This window comes from Bombina bombina, chromosome 5, assembly GCF_027579735.1.
Source record: "Bombina bombina isolate aBomBom1 chromosome 5, aBomBom1.pri, whole genome shotgun sequence".
Lineage (NCBI taxonomy): Eukaryota > Metazoa > Chordata > Amphibia > Anura > Bombinatoridae > Bombina > Bombina bombina.
In genome coordinates, this window is record NC_069503.1 from 571,777,713 (window position 1) to 571,798,481 (window position 20,769).

Genomic DNA, 20,769 nt, shown 5'->3' on the forward strand with positions numbered 1-20,769 from the left:
TGATCGGCGGCTTTGGGGTAAGATATCTACCTGTTTACATGCACGCAGCTTCTAATGTCCCCAGGACCGCTCCACAGATCTCCGGCATCCGCCATCTTGGTGCGACATACGCACTTTCATTACAGCTAGTCCCTGATTAAAACACATAGCCAATAAAGCACAGAAGCAGTTGATTATAGACGATCTAAGCATATGGAAAACAAGGGGCAAATGTAAGGAGATACTATCTCATTATACACACAAATCCAAAGCCTGAAAAATAGAAAAATAAGAATAGAAGGGCTGTGTATTCATGCTTAAATCTCGGCTCCAACTAAATCTAAATGGCTGGCTGGCATCTATAACTGACGTTAAGCAGACAAGGGGAAAACATTATACCCTATTCTTTTACTTACACACCTAACATGACCAGCAAGGAGATTTACTAAAGCTACATAAAATAACCGGAGTCTGTGTGCTTGAATGGCATGTTAGTTTTCTCACTGTACTACACATGGAAAACCATCTTGTATCCCTTACACTCTTTATTAAATAAGAAAAGGGTTGTGATATAATTTCAGCAATTGGTGCACAGGTCAATTATCTTCCCTTGAGGAGGTTGTTTCTCACGAGAACAGTTCTACTATAACGAGGTATACATAGTTAATGTCAGCCAATAATGCAGCTCACGGCGTGACAAATTTGTACTGACATACAATAATTCAAACAAAAGGAATATTTTTTAGCAAAGGAGATTCACTTTTTTGACTGTTTACTTGATCTTCTTAATACTGCTTTTATACAGCGACCCTGCCTGTGTAACACTTAGCCAAAGTATACAGCTGACAAGATAGAGAGTTACAAGACCAACTGCATTTAAAATGCCGCCCAGGAAAAATTGACATAAAAGCAAGCAAAATAAGAACGGAAATACAGGGAATCCATCAATGGATAAATATTTCAAAGCAGCGGTTCTGCCGACACCGGGAGAGGATACTCCCACACCACAGGGCTCCCAACATTCACATTCATCTAACTCCTCTGATTCTGATTCTGATGGGGAAGATAAGATGGTATCTGTTCCACAATCGTTAATATCCTCTATACCTTCAAAACAAGACTTTTCTTCACTTATAACACAAGTAAAACAGTGCATTAAGGATGAGATTTCTGAGTTAAAAAGAGACATTACAGAGATTGGCAATAGAGTACAAAATCTGGAAGAAAATATCAAAGAACATGATACATGCCTCTCAAAAGTGAACGAGCAAATGGAATCACAAGATCAAACAATTCGACAATTAGAAGACAAACTAGAGGACTTAGAAAATAGGTCCAGAAGACACAACATTAGGATACGAGGTATCCCAGAAACAGTGGACGCATCCACTCTACAGGAATATCTTCAAGCTCTATTTTCCCAACTTAGAGACCCTACAGATAACACCACAATTGGCATAGATAGGGCGCACAGAGCCCTAAGACCAAAACCTCCTGAGTCGGCACCCCCCAGAGATGTGATAGTAAAAATCACTAATTTTCAAATGAAAGAAACACTTATGTCAGCAGCTAGAGATAAACGACCCATACAAAAAGATGGAGCCACCTTGCAATTTTTTGCTGACCTTTCAAATAGAACATTAACCAGAAGAAAGGAACTGTCCCCGCTCACGAGACACCTTCAAGCCAAGAACATAAACTATAGATGGGGTCACCCATTTCAGCTAATAGTCATCTGGAAAAATAGGAGAGCAACTTGTTCATCAGTCACAGAAATAGAAGATTGCTGCAGGAAACTGGAAATCCCTTCTCCAGCTTTGGATCCGAGTAACAAACATATTTCTTCCAATGCTCCGGATACACAGTCCTTCCCGTTACCCCAACGCAAAGAATGGCAAACGGTTCATAATAAAAGAGCAAGCAACTCCTCATCATCGAACCACAAGTCCCCAATAGGCTGAGTACATTCACTATGAGAGACATGTTCCTCAGGAACTGGACATTCAGTGTGAGTAAGTTATCTGAAATGCTGAGAGGAAATCTTTAACAATGATCTATACGGTTAGAGTATAGCTAATTGTTCATTAAATAATTGACTGTGCTGTTATCACAAAAGGTTGTAAAGTTGTTAAATGTACAGTTGTACTTTGCGGGCTGAATGATTTCCACTAGGGAATTAATAGCCATTTCCCTCTATTGTTATAGAGTAAAAGTTGTTTATGTTGTTTATATTGTCTTGAGTTTTAATGTTAGATTATATTTAGGAAATTCACTGCAGAGCAATGCCACAAAATTAAAGAACATCGGGACATGCAAGAGCAAAGGTGGAGTAGACGAGGTAATGTAATGACAGATAAAAGTATTCAGATTGTATCACAGAATGTAAAAGGTTTTAATGTCCCCAACAAGAGATCCCTAGCCCTAAGAGATATTATACAAAAAGGAGGGGAAATTATTGGGTTACAAGAGACCCACTTTAAAAAGAGCTCAGTTCCCAAATACCTACATAGCAACTTCTCTCAACACTATCACAGTACTCACAATAAAAAAAAGATTAATGGAGTCAGCATCCTCATCCGAAACTCCATACCCTTTAAATTAATAGACCAGAAAAAAGACTCTGAAGGGAGATTTCTTGCAGTGTGTGGAATTCTATATAATAAAGTAGTCACCCTAGTGAACATCTATGCCCCTAATCAAAAACAAGCAGTTTTTTTTAAATCCATAGTTCCTTTAATTCAAGAAATACTAAAAGGCCAATTGATAATAGTAGGAGACTTTAATCTACCCTTAAACCCCAAACTAGACAGTTCCAACCATAATATACAGGTTGCAAAAAACACACTCAAATCTATGTGGAAACTAGTCAAAACCTTAGGCCTACATGACCCGTGGAGGATTTCCAACCCTGAGCGAAGGGACTATACCTTTTTCTCTAATCCGAATAAATCATATTCTAGGATTGATTATATCTTGATAGATCACCTCACATTATCTTACATAAACAATACAAATATATCACACAATGCGTGGTCTGACCATTCCATGGTTAGCTGCTCCATCAAATGGCCTTCGGCCCCGATTAGGGAATTCTCTTGGAGATTAGATGAATCTCTGCTTTTGGACCCAGAGATCCAAGAAACTCTGAAGTCTGAATTGCAGGAGTACTTTCACAGAAACGCTCAAACAGAAGTGACACCAGCAGTAGTTTGGGAAGCCCACAAGAGTTACATAAGAGGCATACTGATCAAACACAGAGCTAGGAAAAATAAACGGCAGAGAGAAGAATACCATCATATCACTAAGGAAATTACACAATTAGATTATTTACATAAACTCCACCCTCAAGATGAAAATATCTTCCAACAGTTAAAATTTTACAGAGCTAAACTAACATCACATTTACACATTAAAGCGCAAAGAATAGCGCTCAAACTTAAACAGAAATTTTATTATGAAGCCGGGAAACCAGGGCGACAGTTAGCTAGATTGCTTAAAAGTAAACAATCCAAAACATATATCCATGCGATTAACAACTCTAGAGGGATGAAGGTGGAGGACACCAAACAGATTGCAGACGCATTTAAAGATTATTATCATTCATTATATAACCTTTTCCCTATTAGGTCCATGTCAGAGCATAAACGTAAATGTGAAAGATACTTGAGTGGTGTTAAGGTCCCTATAGTCTCTGAGAAAGATAGTAAATTGCTACAGGCCCCAATAAGTTTCAAAGAGGTTAGTGATGCAATAAAGTCATTAAAATCCGAAAAGGCTCCGGGCCCAGATGGGTTTTCTGGGTCCTACTACAAACTCTACTCCCAAATTTTGCTGCCTCATTTACTAAACACATTTCATCAGATTGATACCGGTGGCACACTACCGGAATCCATGTTACAAGCGGTTATTACAGTTCTCCCTAAACCGGGTAAGAAACCTAATACCCCAGCAAATTTCCGACCAATCTCCTTATTAAACTTGGATTTAAAGATATACGCCAAAGTTTTGGCATCCAGACTTAACAGTCTTCTCCCCTCGTTGATCTCCCCAGATCAGGTGGGTTTTGTACCGCGGAGGGAGGCCAGGGATAATACTGTGAAACTCCTAAACATTATAGAATATATTAATAAAAATAAAATACCTTCAGTTTTACTATCTACAGATGCTGAGAAAGCGTTCGATAGACTGGATTGGACCTTTCTAGAGGCTTCTCTCATTAAATTTAATATTCCACCTTCATTTATAAATAAAATTATGGCCCTTTACTCTTTTCCCACCGCCCAAATTAGAATAAACGGCACACTTTCTGATCAATTTGAAATTCGCAATGGCACTCGACAAGGTTGCCCATTATCCCCTCTCCTTTTTATCTTATCATTAGAAATTCTGGCAAGTAAAATAAGACTAAATGAAAACATTAAAGGCATAGTTATTGGTCATAGAGAATACAAACTATCCATGTTTGCAGACGATGTTTTGATGTCACTGTCAGATCCCCTTAGGTCTCTCCCCGCGGTGCAGGAGGAATTAAAAGCCTACGGAGAGGTGTCAAACTTCTCAATAAACGCCAACAAATCAGAACTCATGCCATTACACATACTTCCCAAAGATACCCTCCACATACAAAGCAAATGCCCCTTTGCGATTCAGCTGAAATTCATAAAATACTTGGGAGTATTTTTGTCAAACAATCTAGACTCGATCCGCATAGATAACTACACCAAGCTAATGACGGCAATTTCTAACCAGGCCTCATCCTGGCTGTCAAAAAACATATCTTGGATAGGAAGAATGAACACAGTTAAGATGGTCCTATTACCCAAGATCCTGTATATACTACAAACACTACCCCTACCGAACACTCTCTCATACGTACAAAAACTACAAAATATGTTGAATACTTTTATTTGGAAGAGGAGCCAGTCTAGAGTTAACAGAGCCTCTATGCATGCCCATAAAGACATGGGGGGGGTTGGGCGTCCCTAACCTATTATTATACAAACAGGCCATTTCTTTACAAAGAATCTTAGAATGGAGCAGGACTAACAGTAACGACCCAAAACACTGGATACAAATAGAACATGACATGACAGGAGTGCCACAATTGGGGGGCCGGTGTTGGCTGCCTACATTAATATCTAAAAACCAAAATAACCTCACAAACACGGTATTATCCACTATGTCAGATTGGAAATTTGTCCGAGACAAATATAAAGGCATCTCCAGTGCCTATTCCCCATTAACTTCAATCTTAAATAATCCAGAATTCTTAGAAGGCCAGAATTACACCTCAGAGGAAGACATTGGCTTACGTGGACAAATTCCTGTCACATTATTAACCAAAGCAGGGAAGATGCTGCCTAGTACAGAATTAACAGATGTAGGCAAGGGGTATTTTAACCAATGGCTGAGGTACCACCAAACTAGACACTACATTATGACACACAGAAATAGGGCATCAATGGTGAGGCCTTTGACCCCTTTTGAACTTCTATGTATATCTGACACTCCAAAGAAAGGGATTATCTCCATCATATATAAAACATTATTATCAGCTACAAAACCCATTCCACACAATTACGTGAAGGGTTGGGAAAGAGATTTGCTGGGTCCCCAGGACTCTAAGAAATGGGAAAACATTTTCAGCAACATAGCACACTCATCACATACAACGTCTGCTTTAGAAACTAATTACAAAATACTGTTCCGATGGTATCTAACCCCAAGCAGAATGAAATATTTTTTCCCTTCAGCTAATGAAAAATGTTGGAGATGTGGTAAAGAGAAAGGCACTATGGGTCACGTGTGGTGGTCCTGCTCAAAAATTAACACGTTCTGGAGAGGGATCCTAGATGAAATACAATTAATCTCGTCAAATAAAATTACACACTCTCCCCAGGTCTGCCTATTTAACATGTTAAACGACATTAGATGTAATATTAGGAGGAGTTTAGGGCATATCATGCTTAACTCAGCTAAACAACTCATAGCAGCCATGTGGAGATCCGATAGGGTTCCTACGATAGATGAGTGGAAAGAAAAGGTGAGGGGAGCCTTACTGATAGAGAGATATCACTACCTTAAAACAAATAAAATGTTGTTGTTCAATGATATGATGTTTTATTGGGACTCTTACTTGGGTTCAAGTAAACAACTGTCAGATTAAACGTTGTGCAAAGATTAATGACGACTAAGCTCTGCAGTAGGTTATTGTTTTAGTTTTTGTTAAAAATGTTGATGATTAGTTTATTGTTATTTCTACTTTGGTCTTTATGCCTGTTTTTTTATTTTTTATTTTTGTTGAAAGACTGGTGGTCACAACTAACCTAAGATACTTGGTTCTATAGAAGCATTATACCTAGCGGGACTTTTTAATCCATAGTGCTTTGTCGCAGGAACCAAGATCAAAAATTGTAAAATGTTAATAACTGGCTAAGACATGTTTTTGTAATTGAGGTTACCCACCCATCTCTCACAATGTCAGTTATTGTACCACCATACAGATTGTGTATCCTATGTTTTGTATTATGCACTTTTCTGAAAATTTTCAATAAAGAAATAATAAAGAAAAAAAATAAAATAAACCCTAATATAGCTACAATATAAATAATAATTATATTGTAGCTATTTTAGGATTTATATTTATTTTACAGGTAACTTTGTATTTATTTTAACCAGGTACAATAGCTATTAAATAGTTAAGAACTATTTAATAGCTAAAATAGTTAAAATAATTACAAAATCACCTGTAAAATAAATCCTAACCTAAGTTACAATTAAACCTAACACTACACTATCAATAAATTAATTAAATAAAATACCTACATTTATCTACAATTAAACCTAACACTACACTATCAATAAATTAATTAAATACAATATCTACAAATAAATACAATGAAATAAACTAACTAAAGTACAAAAAATAAAAAAGAACTAAGTTACAAAAAATAAAAAAATATTTACAAACATTAGAAAAATATTACAACAATTTTAAACTAATTACACCTACTCTAAGCCCCCTAATAAAATAACAAAGCCCCCCAAAATAAAAAAAATGCCCTACCCTATTCTAAATTACAAAAGTTCAAAGCTCTTTTACCTTACCAGCCCTGAACAGGGCCCTTTGCGGGGCCTGCCCCAAAGAATTCAGCTCTTTTGCCTGTAAAAAAAACACATACAATACCCCCCCCAACATTACAACCCACCACCCACATACCCCTAATCTAACCCAAACCCCCCTTAAATAAACCTAACACTAAGCCCCTGAAGATCTTCCTACCTTATCTTCACCATACCAGGTTCACCGATCCGTCCTCGGAAGTCTTGATCCAAGCCTCGGAAGTGTTGATCCAAGCCCAAGCGGGGGGCTGAAGAGTGACGTCCATCCTCGGGCTGAAGTCTGGATCCAAGCGGCGGCTAAAGAAATCCATCATCGGGCTGAAGTCGGAAGTCCATCATCGGGATGAAGTCTTCTATCAAGCCGCATCTTCAATCTTCTTTCTTCTGGAGCGGAGCGGAGCCATCTTCTTTCCAACCAACGCGGATCCAACCTCTTCAACCGACGCCTACTCGCCGAATGAAGGTTCCTTTAAGGGACGTCATCCAAGATGGCGTCCCTCGAATTCTGATTGGCTGATAGGATTCTAACAGCCAATCGGAATTAAGGTAGGAAAATTCTGATTGGCTGATGGAATCAGCCAATCAGAATCAAGTTCAATCCGATTGGCTGATCCAATCAGCCAATCAGATTGAGCTCGCATTCTATTGGCTGTTCCGATCAGCCAATAGAATGCGAGCTCAATCTGATTGGCTGATCGGATCAGCCAATCGGATTGAACTTGATTCTGATTGGCTGATTCCATCAGCCAATCAGAATTTTCCTACCTTAATTCCGATTGGCTGATAGAATCCTATCAGCCAATCGGAATTCGAGGGACGCCATCTTGGATGACGTCCCTTAAAGGAACCGTCATTCATCGGGAAGTAGTCGGTGAAGATGGATGTTCCGCGTCGGCGGGATGAACATGGATCCGGAAGAAAGAAGATTGAAGATGCCGCTTGATAGAAGACTTCAGCCGGATCATGGACCTCTTCAGCTCCCTCTTGGATGAAGACTTCAGTCAGATCATGGACATCTTCAGCCCCCCGCTTGGGCTTGGATCAAGACATCGGAGGAGCTCTTCTGGATCGATCGGTGAACCCGGCGTGGTGAAGATAAGGTAGGAAGATCTTCAGGGGCTTAGTGTTAGGTTTATTTAAGGGGGGTTTGGGTTAGATTAGGGGTATGTGGGTGGTGGGTTGTAATGTTGGGGGGGGGGTATTGTATGTTTTTTTTACAGGCAAAAGAGCTGAATTTTTTGGGGCATGCCCCGCAAAGGGCCCTTTTAAGGGCTGGTAAGGTAAAAGAGCTTTGAACTTTTGTAATTTAGAATAGGGTAGGGCATTTTTTTATTTTGGGGGTCTTTGTTATTTTATTAGGGGGCTTAGAGTAGGTGTAATTAGTTTAAAATTGTTGTAATTTTTTTCTAATGTTTGTAAATATTTTTTTATTTTTTGTAACTTAGTTCTTTTTTATTTTTTGTCCTTTAGTTAGTTTATTTAATTGTATTTATTTGTAGGTATTTTATTTAATTAATTTATTGATAGTGTAGTGTTAGGTTTAATTGTAACTTAGGTTAGGATTTATTTTACAGGTAATTTTGTTATTATTTTAACTAGGTAACTATTAAATAGTTATTAACCATTTAATAGCTATTGTACTTGGTTAAAATAATTACAAAGTTGCCTGTAAAATAAATATTAATCCTAAAATAGCTACAATGTAATTATAATTTATATTGTAGCTATATTAGGGTTTATTTTACAGGTAAGTATTTAGCTTTAAATAGGAATAAGTTATTTAATAAGAGTTCATTTTTTTCGTTAGAATAAAATTATATTTAACTTAGGGGGGTGTTAGGGTTAGAATTAGCTTTAGGGGTTAAAAAATGTATTAGAGTAGCGGTGAGCTCCGATCGGCAGATTAGGGGTTAATACTTGAAGTTAGGTTCGGCAATGTTAGGGAGGGCAGATTAGGGGTTAATACTATTTCTTATAGGGTTATTGAGGCGGGAGTGAGGCGGATTAGGGGTTAATACATTTATTATAGTAGTGCTTAGGTCCGGTCGGCAGATTAGGGGTTAATAAGTGTAGTTAGGTGGAGGCGATGTTGGGGGCAGCAGATTAGGGGTTAATAAATATAATATAGGGGTCAGCGTTGTTAGGGGCAGCAGATTAGGGGTACTTAGGGATAATGTAAGTAGCGGCGGTTTACGGAGCGGCAGATTAGGGGTTAAAAAAAATATGCAGGTGTCAGCGATAGCGGGGGCGGCAGAATAGGGGTTAATAAGTGTAAGGTTAGGGGTGTTTAGACTCGGGGTGCATATTAGGGTGTTAGGTGCAGACGTAGGAAGTGTTTCCCCATAGGAAACAATGGGGCTGCGTTAGGAGCTGAAAGCGGCTTTTTTGCAGGTGGTAGGTTTTTTTTCAGCTCAAACAGCCCCATTGTTTCCTATGGGGGAATCGTGCACGAGCACGTTATTGAGGCTGGCCGCGTCCCTAAGCACCGCTGGTATCTAGAGTTGCAGTGGCGTTAAATTATGCTCTACGCTCCCTTTTTGGAGCCTAACGCACTGAAAACCCAGCCATTCTGTGAACTCTAAATACCAGCGGTATTTAAAAGGTGCGGGGGAAAAAAAGCACGCGTAGCTAACGCACCCCCTTGGCCGCAAAACTCCAAATCTAGGCGTTAGTTTGATGATGATGCAGTCTGTTGTGTAATTATTTTATTAGGTGCTGTTAGCAAATGTTTTTGTTCATTAAACTTAGTTTGATTATATTTTCTGTGTTGTGTGATTATTTTATGAGGTTATAATACTGTTTTAGCAGTTGTTTTTGTTCATTTAACTTAGTTTAATTATATATTCTGTGTTGTGTGATTATTTAATACTGTTTATAATGCTGTTTAGCATTTAAAGAGGGGTACTTATCAAGGCGTCTACTTTACCTGCCTTCGCCGGTCCAATACGCCTGCCTAAGCTCGCCTACCATCGCCGCCGCGGACCTGAATACGTTCGCCTAAGTTATCAAAAAAGCTGTCAAAAAGACGTGCACCAAGTACGGGGCGATGAGCAGTGGACTGTGATAGCTATCACTCATCCGATCTCGCTGCTCTTCGGCTTTTTGACAGCTTTATTGACAAGCTGTCACTAAGCACCCACACTAAACTACACTGTTCTACCCCCTATACCTGCGCCCCCGGAGCCCCCCGCAACTGAATAAAGTTACCATCCCCTAAACCGCCGCTCCTAGACCCCGCCGCAACTATAATAAACTTATTAACCCCTAAACCGCCGCTCCTAGACCCCGCCACAACTCTTATAAATGTATTAACCCCTAAACCGCCGCTCCTAGACCCCACGCGCAACTCTTATAAATGTATTTACCCCTAAACCGCCGCTCCTAGACCCCACTGCAACTCTTATAAATGTATTAACCCCTAAACCGCCACTCCTAGACCCCGCCGCAACTCTTATAAATGTATTAACCCCTAAACCACCGCTCCCGGACACCGCCGCCACCTACATTATGCCTAGTAACCCCTATCCTGCCCCCCCTATACCGCCGCCACCTAGAATAAATTTATTAACCCCTATCCTGCGGATCCCGGACCTCGCCGCAACTAAATAAATAGTTTAACCCCTAAACAGCCAATAGAATCGGAACAGCCAATAGAATGCGAGCTCAATCTGATTGGCTGATTGGATCAGCCAATAGGATTGAACTTGATTCTGATTGGCTGATTCCATCAGCCAATCAGAATATTCCTACCTTAATTCCGATTGGCTGATAGAATCCTATCAGCCAATCGGAATTCGAGGGACGCCATCTTGGATGACGTCCCTTAAAGGAACCGTCATTCGTCGGGAGACGCCGGAAGAAGAGGATGGATCCGCGTCGGCTGCTTCAAGATGGACCCGCTCCGCACCGGATGGAAGAAGATCGAAGATGCCGCTTGGAGAAGATGTTTGCCGGTCCGGATGTCCTCTTCTTGCCGGATAGGAGGAAGACTTTGGAGCCTCTTCTGGACCTCTTCAGCACCGGATGCCAGGACGGATCGGTGATACCTGGATGGTGAAGACAAGGTAGGAAGATCTTCAGGGGCTTAGTGTTAGGTTTATTTAAGGGGGGTTTGGGTTAGATTAGGGGTATGTGGGTGGTGGGTTGTAATGTTGGGGGGGGTATTGTATGTTTTTTTTTACAGGCAAAAGAGCTGATTTTCTTGGGGCATGCCCCGCAAAGGGCCCTGTTCAGGGCTGGTAAGGTAAAACAGCTTTTACATTTATTAATTTAGAATAGGGTAGGGAATTTTTTATTTTGGGGGTCTTTGTTATTTTATTAGGGGGCTTAGAGTAGGTGTAATTAGTTTAAAATTGTTGTAATATTTTTCTTATGTTTGTAAATATTTTTTTATTTTTTGTAACTTAGTTCTTTTTTATTTTTTGTACTTTAGTTAGTTTATGTAATTGTAGTTATTTGTAGAAATTGTATTTAATTTATTTATTGATAGTGTAGTGTTAGGTTTTATTGTAGGTAATTGTAGGTATTTTATTTAATTAATTTATTGATAGGGTAGTGTTAGGTTTAATTATAACTTAGGTTAGGACTTATTTTACAGGTAATTTTGTTATTATTTTAACTAGGTAACTATTAAATAGTTCTTAACTATTTAATAGCTATTGTACCTGGTTAAAATAATTACAAAGTTGCCTGTAAAATAAATATTAATCCTAAAATAGCTACAATGTAATTATAATTTATATTGTAGCTATATTAGGATTTATTTTACAGGTAAGTATTTAGCTTTAAATAGGAATAATTTATTTAATAAGAGTTAATTAATTTCGTTAGATGTAAATTATTACTTAAATTATATTTAAGTTAGGGGGGTGTTAGTGTTAGGGTTAGACTTAGCTTTAGGGGTTAATCCATTTATTATAGTAGCGGTGAGCTCCGGTCGTCAGATTAGGGGTTAATAATTGAAGTTAGGTGTCGGCGATGTTAGGGAGGGCAGATTAGGGGTTAATACTATTTATGATAGGGTTAGTGAGGCGGATTAGGGGTTAATAACTTTATTATAGTAGCGCTCAGGTCCGCTCGGCAGATTAGGGGTTAATAAGTGTAGGCAGGTGTCGGCGACGTTGAGGGGGGCAGATTAGGGGTTAATAAATATAATATAGGGGTCGGCGGTGTTAGGGGCAGCAGATTAGGGGTACATAAGTATAACGTAGGTGGCGGCGCTTTGCGGTCGGCAGATTAGGGGTTAATTATTGTAAGTAGCTGGCGGCGACGTTGTGGGGGGCAGGTTAGGGGTTAATAAATATAATACAGTGGTCGGCAGTGTTAGGGGCAGCAGATTAGGGGTACATAAGTATAACGTAGGTGGCGGTCGGCAGATTAGGGGTTAAAAAAATTTAATCGAGTGGCGGCGATGTGGGGGGGACCTCGGTTTAGGGGTACATAGGTAGTTTATGGGTGTTAGTGTACTTTAGGGTACAGTAGTTAAGAGCTTTATGAACCGGCGTTAGCCCAGAAAGCTCTTAACTCCTGCTTTTTTCCGGCGGCTGGAGTTTTGTCGTTAGATTTCTAACGCTCACTTCAGAAACGTATCTAAAAACCGGCGTTAGAAAGATCCCATTGAAAAGATAGGATACGCAATTGACGTAAGGGGATCTGCGGTATTGAAAAGTCGCGGCTGAAAAGTGAGCGTTAGACCCTTTAATCACTGACTCCGAATACCGGCGGTAGCCTAAAACCAGCGTTAGGAGCCTTTAACGCTAGTTTTCACGGCTACCGCCAAACTCTAAATCTAGCCGTTAGTTAATCCTATTTAAAACTAAATACTTACCTGTAAAATAAACCCTAATATAGCTACAATATAAATAATAATTATATTGTAGCTATCTTAGGATTTATTTTTATTTTACAGGTAACTTTGTATTTATTTTAACCAGGTACAATAGCTATTAAATAGAAGTCATCATCCAAGGGGCGCTAAAGAAATCTTCCATCCGATGAAGTCATCATCCAGGCGGCGCTGAAGAAATCTTCCATCCGATAGAAGTCTTCATCCAGGAGGCGTCTTCAATCTTCATCCATCCGGAGTGGAGCCATCTTCAGAGGAGCCTACGCGGATCCATCCTCTTCTTCCCGACAACTAACGACGAATGACGGTACCTTTAAGTGACGTCATCCAAGATGGCATCACTCGAATTCCGATTGGCTGATAGGATTCTATCAGCCAATCGGAATTAAGGTAGAAAAATCTGATTGGCTGATTGAATCAGATTCAAGTTCAATCCGATTGGCTGAACCAATCAATGAAGACTTCTATTGGATGGAAGATTTCTTCAGCGCCTCCTGGATGATGACTTCATCGGATGGAAGATTTCTTCAGCGCCGCCTGGATGATTACTTCATCGGATGGAAGATTTCTTCAGCGCCCCTTGGATGATGACTTCTGCCGCTCCGGATCTCCTCTTCGGTTCCATCGGTGGTCGGCTGGCTGAACACGACTCAAGGTAGGATGATCTTCAGGGGGGTAGTGTTAGGTTTATTTAAGGGGGGTTTGGGTTAGATTAGGGGTATGTGGGTTGTGGGTTTTAATGTTGGGGGGGGTTGTATTTTCTTTTACAGGCAAAAGAGCTGTTTTATTTGGGGCATGCCCCGCAAAAGGCCCTTTTAAGGGCTGGTAAGGCAAAAGAGCTGTTTACTTTTTAATGTAGAATAGGGTAGGGAATTTTTTATTTTGGGGGGCTTTGTTATTTTATTAGGGGGCTTAGATTAGGTGTAAGTAGCTTAAAATTGTTGTAATATTTGTTAAATGTTTGTAACTTATTTTTTTTATTTTTTGTAACAGCTTTTTTATTTTTTGTACTTTAGTTAGTTTATTTAATTGTATTTAATTGTAGTTATTTGTAGGTAATATAGTAAATTAATTTAATGATAGTGTAGTGTTAGGTTTAATTGTAACTTAGGTTAGGATTTATTTTACAGGTAATTTTGTATTTCTTTTAGCTAGGTAGTTATTAAATAGTTAATAACTATTTAATAACTATTCTAACTAGCTAAAATAAATACAAAGTTACCTGTAAAATAAATATAAATCCTAAAATAGCTACAATGTAATTATTAATTACATTGTAGCTATCTTAGGGTTTATTTTACAGGTAAGTATTTAGTTTTAAATACGATTCATTTATTAAAGTATAGTGTAGTGTTAGGTGTAATTGTAACTTAGGTTAGGATTTATTTTACAGGTAAATTTCTCTTTATTTTAACTCGGTAGCTATTAAATAGTTAATAACTATTTAATAGCTATTGTACCTAGTTAAAATAAATTGAAAGTTGCCTGTAAAATAAAAATAAATCCTAAGATAGCTACAATATAATTATTATTTATATTGTAGTTATATTAGGGTTTATTTTACAGGTAAGTATTTATTTTGAAATAGGATTCATTTAGTTAATAAGAGTTAAATTTATTTTTATTTATTTAATTAATATTTAAGTTTGAGGGGTGTTAGGGTTATTGTTAGACTTAGGTTTAGGGGTTAATCATTTTATTACAGTGGCGGCAGTGTAGGGGGGCAGGATAGGAGTTAATACATTTATTAGAGGTGGCGACGGTGTAGGGGGGGCAGATTAGGGGTTAATAAATTTAATATAGGTTGCGGCGGGGTCCGGGAGCGGCGGTTTAGGGGTTAAACTATTTATTTAGGTGCGGGGATAGGGGTTAATAACTTAATTATAGGTGGCGGCGGTATAGGGGGGGCAGGATAGGGGTTACTAGGTATAATGTAGGTGGCGGCGGGGTCTGGGAGCGGCGGTTTAGGGGTTAATACATTTATAAGAGTTGCGTCGGGGTCTCGGAGCGGCGGTTTAGGGGTTACTAACTTTATTTAGTTGCGGGGGGCTCCGGGGGCGCCGGTATAGGGGGTTAACATGTTTATTATAGTTGCGGCGGGGTCCGGGAGCGGCGGTTTAGGGGTTAACATATTTAGTATAGCTTGCGGTGGGCTCCGGGAGTGGCGGTTTAGGTGTGAATAACTTTATTTAGTTGCGGCAGTGTACGGGGGGCAGATTAGGGGTGTTTAGACTCGGGTTACATGTTAGGGTGTTAGGTGTAGACAGGTCCCATAGGAATCATTGGGATGTCTGGCAGCAGCGAACATGAACTTTCACTATGGTCAGACTCCCATTGATTCCTATGAGATCCGCCGCCTCCAGGGCGGCGGATTGAAAACCAGGTACGCCGGGCGGAAAAGTGCCGAGCGTACCTGCTAGTTTTTTGATAACTAGCAAAAGTAGTCAGATTGTGCCGCACTTGTGTGCGGAACATCTGGAGTGACGTAAGAATCGATCTGTGTCAGACTGAGTCTGGCGGATCGAAGCTTACGTCACAAAATTGTACTTTTTCCCGGTGTCTAGGGCTTGATAACTAAGGCGAATCAGCCTCACCTCAAATACGCTGCGGAATTCCAGCGTATTTGAGGTTGACGGCTTGATAACTACCCCCATCTGTCTTCATTTCAAAGCTTTAAAAATAATGTATTAGGTGTTACTTAATGTCAATTTTGAGAGGGGCCTGGAACCTAATTCCCTCACTTCCCATTGACTTACATTATAAATTGGGTTTCAATTTACAACGGTTTTGATTTACAACCATTCCTTCTGGAACCTAACCTTACCCCGGCGTAAACTGAGGGCTACCTGTATATATATATATAAAATATATTCATACAGTACTGATGTATATTAAATATCTGAAAATTACAGACACAAGTTATTTCATATAAACTTAGTTTTCCATTTGCTTGCATATGAGTATATGAGCATATGAGTAACAAATGCTTTTCCCAGACAGATATGCATATTGAGGAAATTCAAAGGGACTTCTGGTGTCTTGTTTAAAGACACACAAGTGTTAAACAAAACAAGTGTTTTCCTGAGAATTCTCTAGATCCCAGATATAAATTTAGACATGAAGGCTCCCTAACTACATGGTCCTATGATCTGGTAGTTTCATTTAGAGATCAAATCTGATAATACAGTGTGATAAGGTTCTTTTAAAGTTACATCCTGACCATGTAGAAAACTGTGTCTATTCCCTTTGTTCTTGAAGACATTCTGGCTTGTCAGAACAGTAGTAAGTCTAGTCATTTATTTCAGGTCCATTGACAATTAGATCTGTATTTTACAATGGTCAAAACATTTTATATTAAAAGACTTTTATATATAAATGAAATAGTAATCTATATAATGTGTATATATATAGCTTACAATGTCACTCACCTTTTACATGACATATCCTTCCTCGTCCTATCTTTCTATTTAGAAATCTTCCTTCTGTACTCTACCTTTCTTTGTCCTTCACCAACTGTCCCATCAAGTCAACTGGGAGATTGTTTGAATGACTGAATGAAAAGAAGGCAGTGTGAAATAAACAGTAAAAAGCATATGAATAGAGACATAAAAGGGGTATGAATGGCTGGTAAAGGTTGAAGACTTGACGTGGCCTTACTACTAATGTGATAGATAGTATTAGTATAGTAGGTACAGTCACAGTATAGTTAGCTAATACAAATAATAATAAATGATGAACAGACCCCATGAAGAACAGAAAAACAATTGGAAACTAAACCGTTAAAATCTCCATAAACACAACATTACAATAGTTCCAAATATAAACTAATGGAAGAAATAGCCAGTGAATGCTTTAAAAGGCTTAGGCCTCTATTTAACAAAGTCTGGCAGACCTGATCCCGACAGTGTGGATCAGGTCCGCCAGACCTCGCTGAATACGGAGAGCAATATGCTCTCCGTATTCAGCATTGCACCAGCAGCTCACAAGAGCTGCTGGTGCAACGCCGCCCCCTGCAGACTCACGGCCAATCAGCCTCCAGCAGGGAGGTGTCAATCAACCCAATGGTACTTGATCGGGTTGAATTGCGGCGATGTCTGTCCGCCTGCTCAGAGCAGGCGGACAGGGTTATGGAGCAGCGGTCTTTGTGACTGCTGCGTCATAACTGCTGTTTCTGGCGAGCCTGAAGGCTCACCAGAAAAACGGGGCATCAAGCTCCATTTGGAGCTTGATAGATAGGCCCCTTAGTGTGAGCTGAAAAGTGTAGCAATGCCGTAGTTTGAAAACTCACAAGCCAGTATTCACAGAAAGTCACAGGACCAGCTTGATGGACAGAGGATCTGTGCAGCCTCACAGAGGGGTAACAGTGTGCACTGAGGTGGAGTATGTAATGCCGCCTCCTTTTCTAGAAAACTGGAGACAGGTAGTATAAACTAGTATATCCCAAATACCTCTATACTACCAACTCCTATAAGAGGCGCTATATATATATTTAATAATCCAACTATGACCAATATATATGTATTTATATATACTCAATATAAAACTAAGTGAAAATGTAGATGATACAAGAGATAAAATACCGTACAAACAGAATAAAATATTCAGTCTTTAGTTATATTAATTAGGTTATCCTTTCTTTTATGACTACATATGTTGTATTTTACTTGTATATCCAGTCCCACTATATAAGTTTATAATATTTTATCATTCATTTGACACATACATAATGTTGTCTTTTCTATGTATGTAACTTTATTACTGACCCTATTCTATATCTCACACACCGGCCACTAGTCATTGTTACTCTTATTACTTTCATATTATGGGGCACATAGTTTACTAGAACACTTATAGATCACCTATTATCACGTACACTTATTAATATTCTTTGAAGCGTCAATTATTATTTTGCATGACCCAATATACATCACTTACTATGACGCTTTTTTTTTTTTTTTTTTTAGTTTTACATATTATTGGCTAGCAGTTGACACGTATCGTATACGCACCTCACTACATTAAGTCACATGGATTGTGATGGACCAATTAGACATCTCTTTTGGACCGCACCACACATGCTGGCCATATGATTGGCTGATAACATCAGATGGCAGACAGGAGCACAATCACATTCACAAACAAACGGATTTCATCTAACGATGACCGGAACTAGTAAACACATTACTTTTTTTTTAGCCATAATCACTAAAGTCAGCTTTAGATCCTTACGGCTAGATTTAGAGTTTGGCGGTAGATGGGGTGCGTTAGCTACGCGTGGTTTATGTCTAACGCACGGCATTGTTTACCGCCGGTATTTAGAGTTAAAAAATACCTTCTAATGATACTCCTAACGCGTGTATTTCACACGCGGAATCCTGCCCGCGTTAGACAGTCTCCCATAGAGATCAATGGAAAAGCAAACAAACAAGCTTTTTTCATCTAACACTCGATCTCGCGAGAAATACGCACAGCTTTGTCATATGACGCATAACACATCATGCACAACAATAACACGCCGCAAATGTCACAACAACAATCACTAAACAAAGCACAGAAGCATTACACATTCAGAAGCGGGGGGAATTTTATTTAAATAAAATGCAGGGAATACGCATATACTTTAAGATGCGGAAATACGGAAAATAACAACAAGGAAAAAAAAATATAATCATACACTAGCAAAATACTCGCATTCAATACTACTATATATTAGGACAAACATACATATACAACACTTCACTAATACCACACCATCGCAAATTAACATTTAAACATAATACTATTGGACAATGTTATAGAAAATGACCACTATTACATCATCGCATTCTACACATTCCACAAATAATAACTCCAAATGAGCATGTGCAAATTCACACACCTAATACACATTGCACAAATAAGAAGTAAGAATAAAGCACACCTGAACACAATTTACAACGCAAACCGGTACATCATTAAACATTTACACAGGGTATATAAGCAACACACAAGAATGGCTTCTCTCACTGTGTTGCTGGTGGGTTTTTGGACATTGGAGCTTAGAGATTTGGTGCATTATTGTCAGTTAGTGGTAGTGTGAGTTAGAGAGTTAGTGGTAGTGTGAGTTAGAGAGTTAGTGCTAGTGTGAGTTAGAGAGTTAGTGGTAGTGTGAGTTAGAGAGTTAGTGCTAGTGTGAGTTAGAGAGTTAGTGGTAGTGTGAGTTACAGAGTTAGTGCTAGTGTGAGTTAGAGAGTTAGTGCTAGTGTGAGTTAGAAAGTTAGTGGTAGTGTGAGTTACAGAGTTAGTGCTAGTGTGAGTTAGTGAACGACAGTTGGTTTGGGTGAGTGTGCGAGTGCTTTTTCTGTACACTTAACACATTTACACGCAAACACATTCAATACATACATACACTTATCAATAACACTACATACACTCCATACCCCATACCCTCTCATACTACACTCCATACCCCATTCCCTGTACTCCCATTCCCTGTAATCCCATTTACTCTTATCCCATCCCCCATCCCCATCCCATCCCCATCCCCTAGTAACATTTAGTTTACATATCCTCCTTTTAGTCTTCTTCTTCATTTTGTTCATTTAAATACTCCTTACCCTCTTTTATTTATTTTTTATTTATTTTTTTATTATTTCTTTATTGGAAAATTTTACAATATACAACATAAATTCTCTGAGTAGGTACATATACAATAACATGTTGGACTACAGTCCGATGTACTATACCAGATACATTACAATGTAATATGGCTGTAATCTGGCAATTCAATAACATAACCTACTCCTGCACATTAAATTTCCATGTCTCTCCTAAAGTCCATTACTATTATTGTCCTCAGATGTCTTAGAGCAGCAGGAAGACACCGAAACACCACATTTTCTTTGTGAGACAATAGCAAATAAACCATTAAAATAACATTAACTACAACTTTCTGCATAGTAATATGTCTTATACCCACAATGAGTATTTACCCACTATAGGTATTATGATTGTGACCATCTCCGCGGGGTGGGAGATCCTCCTAAATGCTCCAGCTTAATAACTATAACCTTTGAGGCCTCCGCCTATTAGCTTTCCGTTTCCCAAACAGAACCAATGTAAGAATCCCAGAGAAACATCATATCATTATACATTGCTAACCTATTAGTCTTGAAGTAGTAGTATCTTTCTAGCATTAGGGTTCTCATCACCTTTTCTTTCCAATCTTCTATTGAAGGGACCTTGTTAGACCTCCATGTTGCCGCTATCAACTGTTTAGCTGAGTTTAACATAATATGTACTATATTTTGCCTGATTCCACATTTGACTTCTTTTAGCATATTAAATAAACAAACTTTCGGAATTAATGATAAGTTACAAGATATTACCTTCTTTATTTCTTCTAATATCCCCTTCCAGTAAGAATTAACTATTGTACAAGACCACCAAATGTGCCCCATGGTGCCCACTGCCTTCTTGCATCTCCAACATTTTTCATTTGCTGAAGGGAATAGGTATTTCATTCGGTTAGGTGTTAGGTACCACCTAAACAATATTTTGTAGTTTGTTTCTAGGGCGTAAGTGGTGTGTGCAGAATAAGCTATACTACTGAAAATGTCTCTCCAGCATTTTGGTTCCAATTTCCCCAACAGTTCCCTCTCCCAACTCGTCACGTATTTATGTGGATTAGGGGATGTGGCCGTGAGCAGTATCTTGTATATTCTTGAAATTATCCCTTTTTGAGGTAGGCTAGAAATGCACATTTGTTCAAACTGTGTCGGTATTCTTAGTAGATTTGTCCTGTTTCTATGTGTTGGTATGTAATGATTGACTTGGTGGTAACG